Consider the following 13,036-nt stretch of genomic DNA (forward strand, 5'->3'; position numbering starts at 1 on the left):
AAGAAATGAATTTAGTGCCATTGTATTGCCTGTAAGGTGACTCTTCCTGTATATTGTCTGTGTTCCTTTCTGGTCTATGTTACTTTTAGCCTCTCTCTTTGCTTAGAGGACCCCTTTCAATATTTCTTGTAGGGCTGGTTTCGTGTTTGCAAATTCCTTTAGTTTTTGTTTGTCCTGGAAGCTTTTTATCTCTCCTTCTATTTTCAATGACAGCCTAGCTGGATAGAGTATTCTTGGCTGCATATTTTTCTCATTTAGTGCTCCGAATATATCCTGCCAGTCCTTTCTGGCCTGCCAGGTCTCTGTGGATAGGTCTGTTGCCAATTCAGGTTTCTACCATTGTAGGTTACATATCTCTTCTCTCGAGCTGCTTTCAGGATTTTCTTTTTGTCTCTGAGACTTGTAAGTTTTATTATTAGATGTCAGGGTGTTAACCTATTTTTATTGATTTTGAGAGGGGTTCTCTGTGCTTTCTGGATTTTGATGCCTGTTTCGTTCCCCAAATTAGGGAAGTTCTCTGTTATAATTTGCTCCAATATACCTTCTGCCCCTCTCTTTCTTCTTCTGGGATCCCAATTATTCTAATATTGTTTTGTCTTTTGGTATCACTTATTTCTCGAATTCTGCCCTCGTGATCCAGTAGTTGTTTAACTCTCTTTTTCTCAGCTTCTTTATTTTCCATCATTTGGTCTTCTATATCACTAATTCTCTCTTCTGCCCCATTTATGCTAGCAGTTAGGGCGTCCATTTTTTATTGCACCTCATTAATAGCCTTTTTGATTTTGATTTGGTTGGATTTTACTTCTTTTATTTCTCCAGAAATGGTTTCTCTAATATCTTCCATGCTTTTTTCAAGCCCAGCTAGTATCTTTAAAATCATCATTCTGACCTTTAGTTCCAATATCTTACTAGTGTCCATATTGATTAGGTCCCTGGCAGTCAGTACTGCCTCTTGTTCTTTTTTTTGAGGTGATTTTTTTCCATCTTGTCATTTTGTCCAGAGGAGAATAGATGAATGAGAGAACAAAATGATAACAGGGTAAGAACATCCCCAGAAAATATACACTAAAGAAATCAGAAGAGACCTGAAACCGGGGGAAAAGAAAGGGAAAGAAAGAAAAAAGGAAAAAAAAGAGAAAGAAAAAGATAAAAACAAAAAAACAAAAACAAAAACCAAAATAGAATATGATCAAATATGATCAGGCTGGTGCATAGATTAGTCCCACATACTAGATTTTGGGTGTATTTTGGTATGTTAGTAGAAAGTGCCTCCCAAAGTTTTAAAGAAAGAAAATCTTATATATGTATAAAAATAAGGGTAAATATGATGAAGGGATGGAATATGACTTTAAAGATGAAAATTATAGAAAATTTTATAAAAGGAATTTAAGATAAGACATTGGTTGAAAAAAGGAAGAAGGGGATTTAAAAAAAAAAAGGGAGAGAATGTGATCAGGCAGGAGAGTAGAACAAAGCCATACACTAGAGATTTAGGGTATATTTTGGTCTGTTAGAAGAAACTGCATCCCAAAATTTTAAATAGAGAACAACTTATATGTATATACCAAAAATAAAGTTAACTACTATGAAGGGATCGAATATGACTTTAAAAATGAAAAATAAAAAAGATTTTTAAAAAAGGGATTGATAAGATGTTGGTTGAAAAAGGGAAAAAGAAAAATTCAAAAAAAAAGCAAAGAAAGAAAAAGCAAGTTAAAAAAAAAATTAACTTTGAAAGACTAAAGAATCATGGTAAAAAAGCCATGGATTCTAGGTGCAGTATTCCCCTAGCGCTGGAGTTCTGCCATTCTCATTGATCGGTAAACTTGGTCTTGGCTGGCTGTTCTTGCTGATCTTCTGGGGGAGGGGCCTGTTGCCGTGGTTCCCAAATGTCTTTGCTGGAGGCGGAATTGCCCCACCCTTGCCAGGTCCAGGCTAAGTGATCTGCTCGGGTTTGCTTTAGGGAGCTTTTGTTCCCTGCAAGCTTTTGGTACAGCTTTGGAGGATGAGAGTGAAAATGGTGGCCCCCCCCAATCTCTGCCCCTGAGGAGCCGAGAACTCAGGGGCCCCACTCCTCAGTGTGCCCCCAGAGAAAAGCAGTTAGTCACTCCCGACTCCCCGGTCTCCGGCCACACTCCATGCTCACCCAGCCTGTGACCCAGCATTTCTATCTCTGGCACACGACCCCATGTGGAGTCTCCGAACCCAGCAGATTCCTGCGGTGCACTCCCGTGCTGCTCCTCCCAGGGGAGGAAGGGAAGTCTCCCTGGATCTGCCGCTTGTTGGGTCCCTGCTGGAGGAGCAGTGGTCCGACTGTGCTGCAGATCACAGTTTATGGCAACCCCGAGCTGAGAGCCCACTCCTCAGCTCCGTCTCTGCAGCCGGCTTCCCCTCTCTGATACCTGGGAGCTCTGCCACACTCAGGCACCCCCGGTCTTTCTGTGACCCAGAGGGTCTTGAGACTATACTGTCACAGCGAAGGTTCTACCCCCCCACTTAGCCACTGGAGCGATGTCCCTCAGCGGAGCAGACTTCTAGACGTTCCGATTTTGTGCTCTGCTGCTCTATCACTTGCTGGTAGTGGCTGATGGAGGCTCCCTTCCCTGCCATCTACCTTCCTGAATATTGCCTTGGATTCACTTCTCCATACGTCCTACCTTCCAGAAAGTGGTCACTTTTCTGTTCAGAGAATTGCTGCTATTATTTTTTTAGATCTCCTGTTGAGTTTGTAGGTGTTCAGAATGGTTTGATCCCTATCTAGCTGAATTCCTGGGACCAGACAAAATTTAGGTCTCCCACTCCTCCGCCATCTTGCTCCTCCCCCCTCTTGTGAGGCATGTTTGTCTCTCTTCCTTTGTGATCTCTCCAGGCCAATCAGAGGAGAGGAGAATGTTCTCACTGGTAAAGAATGTAATAGGTAGGGGCTCCATCTGCTATCTTCCCCAGAGTATGTGCAAAATGCCCAAATGTTCTCACAGTTCATTAGAGGCAGCCCACCTCCTTCATAAACTGTGTGATTATTTGGAAATCCATTTACATTAACAACTAGAAGATGCTATTCTATAAGGTGAAATATCATAAAGCTATTAAAATCAGTTTTTTGAAGAGTACTTACTGATGGGAAAATTCACAAAAATAACATAAAATAAAAACTGCATGCTATTATTTTCATAAAGTATAACCCTAATTATTTCTCCAAAATGCATTAAAAAATTAGAAGAAAATGCATGAAGATGCTATGTGTGGTTTCCCTTGTTTATAGATTACAATGGATTTTATTTTTTTAACACTTTATTTTTTTTTAGGATTTTGTTTATTTATTTGTTGGAGAGAGAGAGAGCACAAGCAGGGGGAGCAGCAGGCAGAGGGAGAAGCAGACTCCCCACTGAGCAAGGAGCCTCATGCTGGACTCAGTCCCAGGATCCTGGGATTGTGACCTGACCTGAAGGCAGACACTCAACTGACTGAGCCACCCAGGCTTCCCTTTAACACGTTAGTCATGGTACTTTTTAAATTATTATCATTATTATTCTTAGAATAAACATTTTAAAGTACCATCATAAGAGGAATGACCTCTGGAAGGATCAGTAGAAGCAGGGGACCACATCCTTACTCTCTTGTAACCATGTAGAATTTGTGTCTGCATGGACATGTAGAGGTCAACAGAAGCTCTGAACAGATAAGGAGTAAGTGTGTGTTAGGGGATGTAGTTTAAGAACTGAGAATCATCAAGAAATGGACACAGAAATATAAGGCAGAGAAGGAAATGAAAGCAGAAGAGGTGATAGTTTCAAAAATATTCATGATGTTCTACATATTAAATTTATGTCCCCTGTGTAAGTATTAACACAAATTAAAAGGTGATGATATTGGACACAAAGTGAATGGTTAAAATTATGATTTCATGATAAGCTATGACTTGACACAAGAGAATATTAAAACCACTACTTGATAAAAAGCATTTGTTTGCTTGTTTGTTTGTTTGTTCTCAGAGTCCAGGAACTTTTACTTTTGTTAGCTTCCCAATTTACTTTAAAATTATGAAAGGGAATTAAAAGAGCCACTTAATTACTGATCTCCTTCAGTTTGCCTATGTGCTATTGAATGTTACATAAGAAAAAACTTTTTATCCGACAAAAAATTTTTTATCTATCTAAAATATATTATTAGAAATTCTGTTTTTTAAGGTAGGATTTATTCTAATTTTTGTGAAATGCTCTGATACACAGTGCCCCCCAATGATTGAAGATGTGCTAAAGATAGACACATATTTATTTAATTTCTTAAGTTATCAGAATTCAGAGACAAATTCAGCCAAGGTTAATTATTAAAATTCCATAAGCTAAATATTCAAGGTATGTCACAATCAGGTCCTATTAGATTGTGGCCTCATTTATTGTCACCCATCATTGTAGAAAGTGAAGTAAGAAGGTTTCTGCTAAATACAATCCAAAAAGATTTGGGGATTTTTGTGTAAAGATGATATCCCCATAAGTACAAAAATAAAATTATAAATGTGTGCTTTGGAAATTGAGCTTTTAAAGGTCACTAAACAAAATTTGTTCCAGAAGATAGCAGGTTCTAATAGCTATATCAAAGTTAAGTTTAAACATGTGCACATGATCCTCTTCCCTACATAGCTTTAGACACAAGTATAAAAACTGCACAAAGAAAATTGTCTTCTGTTTTCAACCCACAATCAGCTTGGCCATAATATCCAAAGCAAAGAGGAATTAGGTTTAATCAAAGTTATCATTCTTATCTCAAATTTGCTATTTGACCAAAAACCTCTTGAGGGGAAGAACTATATCTAAATCATCACCTCATCTGTAGCTACAAGCAAGGTACTCAATAAACATTATCTAGTAAATTCACTCATTTTAATTCAATTCACATTTAATAAATATTGACTCTATAATAGGCAACAATGATACAAAATAACATGGACAAAATATGGATCTCAGCATAACTGAAGTTATTTTGGCCTCAATTTCCACATCTGAATAAAAAAGATACTGGACAGAATCACTTTCAATGTTCTTTCTTACCCTAAAATACTATGATTCTACTACCCTAATTATTAATTATTTATCTTAAGAAAATTCAAAGACACATTATTATCAGCTTTAAATTATCTCTGTTAGTGGTAAAAAGTAGTACAGGGTAGTGGTTTAAAAGCATGGAAATTGAGGTCAGACAGCCTTGAGTATAATCAAGACAGAGTAATCACACAGTAATTTAAAAAGGGAAAATTTAATATAATGAATTATCAACTATAATGAGGGATTGAAATAAGGAGATAGATATTGACTAGTAAAAAAGCAAAGAAAACTCTAAAAAATATAGGAATAACAGGTATGAGGAGCAGTCACTACACCTAGTGCCAAGAGAAAACACCCTTCCCTGTACCCCGAGGCTGAGATACAGACCTCATAGTAGAGGGCATAGCTGTGACCCTCTGAATGGCAGAGGATTTGCTGTGGTGCCTAGCTGGCCAAAATTGCTGGCAATGTGCTCTAAAGTGACTATGAAAGCTGTTCACAGGGAGATGCCTCTCACTACCAAACCAGCCAAGTGGAAGCTGTTGGCTACCATGTACTGCAGGAGCTGGGCACTAAAAATCTACCCACCACACAGGAGTGGGGTTCTGGAGATACAAATGCCCACTGCAGGAGCTTCAGAAGCTAGGCAATAAAGAAGCCATCCATGCTAAGGGAATCTGCTAATCAAATGCTCCAAAACCAGAAAACAAAACCCTCTCTGCCTGCATTATCTCTCCATCGCTCTTTAGTGACAAAACCTAACATTGTGTCAGTTGGCAAAAGGCCCAGATCCATTTTCACAGAGCAGGCAAAAAGGTGAATTGGAGCTGATAGGCAATAAATAAATAAAAGAGCATAGCCCATTCCTTTGACTCTCAACTTCTCTGCTCCTGGCTCCACACATTTTAGCTTCCCTACAACAACAAAACAACTTTACATATCAAAACAACTTTATGTAACCATGTACCATTACCCTTCTTAAAAGAGATTCTATTCTTTCCCTCAAATGAGAAATAGTCTGAAAAGTCATTGCATCCATTACTAACTGTATTAATTGTTCCTCATATTCAGTAACAGTCCCACCATTACCTTAAGTCAAAATTATAAATGAAACTACCAATAGCATGTATATAAATATCATTAAGAGAAAGCAAGAGATGAAGAAAATGGTTAGCCTACAGACACACATGCACGCACACACTCACCAGTCCAAACAATCATGCAAAGCTTCTACAGTCCTCATTTCTGTAACTGCTCATTTTAATTAATTAATATATTTAATTAATATCTTTGGCTTCTTTCCTCCATTACCCATTGGATGTTACTTCCGCCATCAGCCAGAACCTCAATGAGCCAGTGTTTCAGTGACTCAAATCTTCATTCATCAATCATCAGTTGTCCCATTCTTACACTTTCAGTAAGTCGCTTGACCTCTCTAAACTCTTATTACTTCATTCATAAAATGGCAACAAAGGTAGCTAGTTCTCATTTCCAAACTTTCTGGTAAGGATTAAATCAGTTAATATATAAGGAGTTCTTACTACATAGTAGGAACTATTATGGAAGTCTTTGTATATGCTACATATATCAATTCTTCCTCTCTTAATAAAAGTGTCAGGGCACATATTGGAAGAGTTGTATGTGCAACAATATTTTCCTTTTGAATTCCAAAATAATTTTAAGGGCTACATTTACAGATACTTGCATCATGGTCCCTAAACCATGTGCCTGCCCTGTGTCTGCAAATTTCTAAACTTATTACATGGAGGAAATCACTTACCTTAGCTGGAGTTCTTTTCTAATCTACAAAATAAGGGAATTAGAATCTATGTCCTCTAAATTTTCTTCCAACTTTAGCATATATGATTCTATTTCTACAACTTCAGAGCTCTGTCCAGGTATACTTATATAGTGAACATATAGTGAACAAATGAAACTTTAGTTTGTGTAAAGAGCACTCTTTGGAGTAGAATAATATCAATTCAAGTGACACCGTTTACTAGATATATAACTTTGAGTGATTTGCTTATCTTTGGGGCCTAAGCTTCCTCATCTGTAAAATAGAAAAAAATAAAGACCTCATGCATATTATCATGCAATAGGAGTTCAACTAATTGTAGCTAGGCTGTCTCTTCAAATGAAAGTCTGCTTTGATTCTAAGACATAGTATCATTATGTTATCATCCATGAAGAAAGAAAAAAAATAAAGGAAGGGAAGGAGGGAGGGAGGGAAGGAGAAAGAAAGGGAAGAAGAGAGGTAGGGAGAAAGGAGAGAGGAAGGAAGGGAGAAAGGGAGGGAGACAGGGAGAGTTTCCAATTAATTCAAGATTGTAGTTGCTTTCCAATATCAGAGATGTTAAAAAATGTATGTGTTTGGGAGGATAATTTTAAAATCAGCAAAAAAGGCAGTACTGTTATTATTATCTTCTGAACATATACTCTTCTGGTTGAAAAAGCAACAGTCATTTTTCAAGCTTCAAATCCAGCATTTAAAACATTAAATCAATACTATAAAATGTGAAACGAGCCAGTACTACATGTCCTTTATGGAAGGGTAGGATCAGTGTGTTTTATGATGAATTACTGAGTGCCTACTATGTGAAAGATAGGATGTTGGGTGACTGAGATACAATAGTGAGCTAAAAGAGAATCCCCGTTAATATTGCAGCACACAGCCTGGAAAGGAAAAAAAAATGTATTGATGTAATTGTGGAGAGGATTGAGTAAAGATGGAAAGTATTTGAAAAATAAAATTGTAGAACAAAACTGAACTCTTTTTTTCTTAAAATAGGATATTAAATCTTAAAAATGTAAACATTTTTAAGTACCTATTCTGGAAAATTTTACATGTATAGAATGAAAAAATAGTCTGTTAAGTTGGATCAATATGAAGCAAATGATTCAGTGACTAGGGCAAGGTGCTTCTAGGATTAGAGTAAGAAGCCTAGAGCATTAGAAACATTTATAATGAAAGTTAAAACAATGATCTCTCTCCAAAGAAGGAAACATCATAATGAAAGTTAAAATATCCATTTCCGGGCGCCTGGGTGGCTCAGTTGGTTAAACGACTGCCTTCGGCTCAGGTCATGATCCTGGAGTCCCTGGATTGAGTCCCGCATCGGGCTCCCTGCTCGGCAGGGAGTCTGCTTCTCCCTCTGACCCTCCCCCCTCTCATGTGCTCGCTCTCATTCTCTTTCAAATAAATAAATAAAATCTTTAAAAAAAAAATATCCATTTCCAAAATATCCATTGGTTTATGAATCTACTGTCTTCAAGAATCTTGGATTCTGATTCTTGAATTAGACAAACAAAATGCATGAAGGAAAATAGATTTGCTAGTCCCAAAACAAAAAGGGGTGGAAGGTGATTCTATAGAACAAGTTTCTAATCTGGAAACAAAATGACAAGCTCTAAGGTTTTAGTGTCATGTCCCTCAAGAACAAGCCAACATTCCTTAACCAGGTAATAGTGGGCATGGTAACACTGGACCAGCAACAGAGCCAGAAGGCATTTCATAATCTTTTATTTACTTAAAAGTATACCTTGTACATCTGAGGAAAAAAAAAATATATTCATTTTTTCTTCTATCTAGTATAACTTGTTTTGTTTTTAGTTTAAAGCTATTGTAGAATAGATAGGCATTTTGCTTAGTGTTTTTCACAGCAAAACAAGTCACTGATAAAATGGAAGTGAAAAGTATATTAATGAGACTTCTAAAGGTAATTTTGTTAACTCTTCTCCCAACAGAGAGTTTCACAGGCAGAGGGATGTTAGCATAAAATTGTATAGACTTCTGTAAAAAGGAATTCTCCATTTCAAATAGTCCGTGTGATTTATACATGAAGGCAAATTCTTTACTTCTGTTCCATAAAAATTAAAAAATAAAATATGCAGGGGCGCCTGGGTGGCTCAGTCTGTTAAGCGGCTGCCTTCGGCTCAGGTCATGATCCCAGGGTCCTGGGATCGAGCCCCGCATCGGGCTCCCTGCTCAGCGGGAGGCATGCTTCTCCCTCTCCCTCTGTCTGCCGCTCTGTCTACTTGTGCTCTCTCTCTATCTCTGTTAAATAAATAAATAAAAATCTTAAAAAAAAAAAACCCCAAAATATGCAATATCCTTTGGCTTCTGGTCCCATGTAAATTAACTTCTTTTTTTTTCTTTTTTCATATTTATTTAATTAATCTCTACCCCCAATGTGGGGCTTGAACCCACAACCTTGAGATGAAGAGTCACATGTTCCCCTAGCCAGCCAGGCACCACCCCATGTCGATTAACTTCTTAAAGTGTGAAGTTAGGTGTGAAGTTTTGGGTTTCACTGATGACCTTGTAACAACATACATGATTTAGCAAGAATTTTCTGATATTTCATTTTGAAAGACCAAAAAAAAAAAAAAGAGTCAGATTTTGTATGCTATATAATGTAGTTAAATGAAAATATATAACCAATTGTTTTTACTCAGGAGATATGACCCATAATGATTACCCTGTTATTTTTTTTCTGCTCTTCTCTCTTTGAATCTCTATGCCTGATAAATCTTCGATCCCTAATCTGTCTACACTCTTGTTTTCCCTCTATCTACAATGCTTAATATCTGCTAAACATTTAAAATTTGTTATTGGTTAGAAAGGAAAATAGGGTGATAGAATGCCTTACTTGTATAACTAATAACACATAACAGTTACACAAATATTACCTAGCATATGCTTATCTTAAAATAAAATCATCTCAGAAAGGAAATAAAACCTCAGAGGGTGAAGAAAAAGAGGTATTTCTGAACATATTGTGGAAGAGCACAGATTCAATTAATGAACTCAGCTAAGTTAGAAAAAAACAACTAGAATTTGGAATGTGAGTGACAAGAGTTATAATTCTTTGTTAATAATGATCTTATCCATTAGAGAGAGGGTTAAAAGTGAGGCACAGAAGGTAAAATAATAACGACACATTTCTAATTCTGAGTACAGCAAAAGCAGAAAAATATACAATTCTGGAAAAAACCAATCCTAATAAATGTCAATCTATGAAGAGTAGATATATGGAAAAGCCCAGGGACAGTTTATAGAACTCAGAATTTCCATTCCCACTATAGGCTTTGGTATCCAATCTGACCACAGAAGGATTTTTCAGTTCCTTGATTTTTTTCTTATGAAAGAAATGTACTTAGAATCTTCTGGTTAAACCTTATGAATCTAACACATGCATTTATTTCCGATCCATCTAAAAACACCCCAAAATTATAGCAATTAAAAAAAGGATAGGCTTACAGAGTGAAAAGGAAGGAAGGAAGAAAAGAAGGAAGGAAGGAAGGAAAGAAGGAAGGAAGGAAGGAAGGAAAGAAAGAAAGAAAAAAGAAAGAAAGAAAAAGAAAAGAAAAAGAAAAGGAAAGAAAAGAAAGAAACCAGAACAATGTAGAAAAGAGATGTTAAATAATTTGGAAACTGGAAGCCAGGTAGGCAGTTATTACTAATTTAGGAGACCTGAATGGAGATGTGTATGTGTGTGTGAGAAGAATGGGGATTACAGCAAGAATCACTGTTTCGTACCACAGGAGCCTCAAGAGTTGAAGGGATCAGTTCCTTCAGTGAAGGTGCAAGGCAGAGCAGAAAGCAAGGTAAGTGGCTGAGTCTTTAAAAAGAGCTGCTATATTTTCTTCTATCCCGAGAAGCCAAGTAATTATCTCTTTCCTACCCCTGCTAAAGTTAAAGGGTTTAGTTTCTGGAAAAGTTGAACAATGGAGGATCTCATCTAAGGATATAAAGCATAAATGAGGGGAAGAGGTAAGTAAGGAACGAAAAATAGAATTTGAATGATAATTCATTTAATAAACACTGAGTCCATAGACACTTCCCCATCCTGGGGCCTGGCCTACTAGCATCCAAGTCAAAATCCCCATGCAAGAAATAGAAGGAAGAACCAAATCAAAAGAAAAAAAAAATTCCTATCCATACCGACAATGGGAGATCCCATCAAACACAACAAAGAGCCTGAGTTCTTCCCTGAGTAAAACTCATCAGTAAACCAGCCCCGCCTGAGAAAACAGGGCTCCAATAAACTCTTAGTGCCTCACTCTTAATATAAATGAGAGGCCAAGGACTACCAACCAGTTGTGAAAAATCTCTAATATAAAATATGAAAATGAAAACATACAGAAAAACAAACAACAACAACAGCAACAGCAAAAACAAGGGAATTTAAGGAGCAAAAATAAAAAAAAATTATTTTCCTTAAAGAAATAAGATAAATATACCTATGCATAGCCACAAATCAAAATGCTACAAAAGGGGGTTATTTCAGATAACAAGAAGAATGTCTTAGAAAATTAAAATATAATAGCAAAACTAAAAATGAAAGAAATATTGAAAAACAAAGTTGGAGGTATCTCCCAGAAAATAAAGCAAAAATAGAAGAAAAATAGGACAGAAAATATAAGAAAAAAAGATTGACTCAGTAAGTCCAACATTTATATACTGGGAGTCCCAGATAAAAAAGCACAGAAAATGGAAAGGAAAAATTATCAAAGAAATAAAATAAAACAAGGAAAATTCCCCTAATTAGATGTGGATCTCCACATTGAAAAGAGCTTAAAGGATCCAACACAAATGAATGGAGAAACAAAGCAAAAACAACTCACATCAAAGTCCATCACTGCAAAATTTCAGAGATGAAGGAGGAGCCTGAAAATTTCCTGGGAAAGAGAGACAAGATTCACAAGCATAGGTCTGTGTCTAAAAGTACCATCTGCCTTCTGAGCAGCCATGTTGGAAACAATAAAACAAATGTAAAAATGCTTTTAAAATTCTGATGCATGATTTGCTACCTAAAAATTTAAGTCCAAACTATCAACTATGAGAATAGGAAAAAAATTCCCAATATAAGTGCTCTCAAAAAATTTTCTTCCTCCATATAATTACTGAAAGTTGCTACAGAGTGGTCTCCAGCAAAACAAGATACTAAAGAAGAAATGAAGGTGTAATCTATCTTCAAGCTTTCTATCAAACAGAGTTCACAGTTCCAAAGAAGAGGACCCTGGATGATTATCTAGATGAAGAATTTATCTGGAGGATATGGATAATTTATAGTATCATTGGAAGGGCTACAAAACATGCCATGCACTGTCACCAGAGAAATGAAACGTTTTACACCTCTTGAGCTGTGCTGAGATTGGAGGTGGGAGAATTGCCATAATTGGACTTGGCATCCTCCACAACAAGGACCAAAAGGTTAACTGTGAAGATTCCAAAAGCTAGGACATCTATGAAAGGCTTTTGGTCAAGCGGTATGATTTTCTGGCCAAACAAACCAGCTCCATTTACAACCAAGTTGTGCTGAAGAGGTGGTTCATGAGTCACACCAACCTGCCGCCTTCATCCTTTCCTGGATGATCTGGAAGATGAAACTTTCTGGCCAGGAAGACAAAAGAGCTATTGTTGCAGAGACTATAACGGGTGACCCGAGCATCCATCCAGGAGGTACCCAAACTGAAAGTGTGCACACTATGCTGAAAACAGCCTCGTGCAGAACCTTCATCCTCAAGGCTGGAGCTAGAGCCTCACCTTCATCCAGCTGGCCCTGTACTCCCCCAAGCGCGGCAGGGCTGTGCTGCTCTCTGCTCCTCTGAAGGGTCCAGAAGTGTGCGGGCATTTTAACAAGGCCGGGAGACCCTGTGCAGCCACACTACACCCTACATGCACTCCAAGGGCCAGAAGTTTGAGCTCACCAGAGTCCAATGGACACACCGTGGTTACAAAAACTGCCCCCAGATCCTGCTTTGTTATTAAAAAGATTTTGGATGCAAGAAAATAAATTAATTACACATTTTAAAATGGATTCATGAGGCCCTTTTATCTTTCACATAAAACTACCAGAGATCTTGCTTGTGGACACTTACACAATTGCAAGGCAGATACACACAGCTCTAGAAACTTCGTGGGAAACAAGGAGAAAAACAATGATTTGGGAGAATCTTATGATTACAGACTGGGGGTTCCAGCAGGG

At 37.3% G+C, this 13,036-nt stretch overlaps 1 pseudogene; it reads left to right on the top strand.

Annotated features, from left to right (window-relative positions):
- Window positions 1-12,819, top strand: part of LOC102726960 (large ribosomal subunit protein eL18 pseudogene) — a 15,970-nt pseudogene extending 3,151 nt beyond the window's left edge.
- Window positions 12,820-13,036: the final 217 nt, after the last annotated feature.

Source organism: Leptonychotes weddellii, chromosome 1 (genome assembly GCF_054177405.1).
Source record: "Leptonychotes weddellii isolate Sample4059 chromosome 1, ASM5417740v2, whole genome shotgun sequence".
In the NCBI taxonomy this organism is placed as follows: domain Eukaryota; kingdom Metazoa; phylum Chordata; class Mammalia; order Carnivora; family Phocidae; genus Leptonychotes; species Leptonychotes weddellii.